The sequence below is a fragment of the Octopus bimaculoides genome, chromosome 30 (assembly GCF_001194135.2).
Source record: "Octopus bimaculoides isolate UCB-OBI-ISO-001 chromosome 30, ASM119413v2, whole genome shotgun sequence".
NCBI classification, from domain to species: Eukaryota; Metazoa; Mollusca; class Cephalopoda; order Octopoda; family Octopodidae; genus Octopus; species Octopus bimaculoides.
The window spans coordinates 6,505,115-6,506,374 of NC_069010.1; the positions used below are offsets into that span (position 1 = coordinate 6,505,115).

The 1,260-nt window shown below is 42.8% G+C and overlaps 1 protein-coding gene across 1 annotated transcript in view; it reads left to right on the forward strand.

Moving 5' to 3' along the window:
- Positions 1-1,260, forward strand: part of LOC106877142 (uncharacterized) — a 29,885-nt gene that overhangs the window by 1,009 nt on the left and 27,616 nt on the right. The window lies entirely within an intron of this gene.

The following is a 1,260-nucleotide window of genomic DNA, read 5'->3' on the forward strand; positions in this document are numbered from 1 at the left end:
CACAGACACGTGTACCCTTAACGTAGTTCTCGGTGTGGGGGGGGGATATTCAGCGTAACACAGTGTGTGACAAGGCTGACCCTTTGAATTACAGGCACAACAGAAACAGGAAGAAAGAGTGAGAGAAAGTTGTGGTGAAAAAGTACAGCAGGGTTCGCCACCATCCCCTGGCCAGTAAAAATAAAATGTGTGTACATGGCTGTGTGGTAATAAGTCTGCTTCCCAACCACATGGTTCCAGGTTCAGTCCCACTGTGTGGCACCTTGGGCAAGTGTCTTCAACTCTAGCCTTGGGCTGACCAAAGCCTTGTGAGTGGATTTGGTAGACAGAAACTGAAAGAAGCCTGTTGTTTAAAATTTGGTCTTCTGATGTTTACTTTCATTTTATGACAGCTATTACATACAAATCCTGTTTTCTGATTGGTTAAAAATTAACAAACGTTAAACCTCTGTAACATTCTTCTGAAATAAACAAATCACAAATTAAAAGTCAGCATGAAAAAAATAAAACATCAATATGGCTGTGTGGTAAGAAGTTTGCTTCCCTACCACATGGTTCCAGCTTCAGTTCCACTGTGTGACACCTTGGGCAAGTGTCTTCTACTATAGCCTCGAGGATATATCAGCCGAAACATTGTGTTACCAACAAACAAGATGAGGACAAATATCTGTCAAATGTGAATAATGTAAATAATGTACATAATTCCTCATCTCTTAAATATAGAACTGTGGTATACTCAGCTTATGGAATCCTTACTCAGTATCATGATCCACAGGCTTGGCTATTCTAGAAACAGCTGTTAAGACGCTGTCTTTTTATAAAGACTGATGATTATGTTATTGACCCTGAATGGATGAAATGCAAAGTTGACCTCAGCAGCATCTGAACTCAGGACATAAACTTACTAATATATATTAATATATAATTATATATCAGTATCATCATCATCATCATCATCATCGTTTAACGTCCGCTTTCCATGCTAGCATGGGTTGGACGATTTGACTGAGGACTGGTGAAACCGGATGGCAACACCAGGCTCCAGTCTGATTTGGCAGAGTTTCTACAGCTGGATGCCCTTCCTAACGCCAACCACTCAGAGAGTGTAGTGGGTGCTTTTTCGTGTCACCCGCACGAAAACGGCCACGCTCGAAATGGTGTCTTTTATGTGCCACCCGCACAAGAACCAGTCCAGGGGCACTGGCAACGATCTCGCTCGAAAATCCTACGGGAGCCAGTCAGGCGGTACTGGCAACGGCC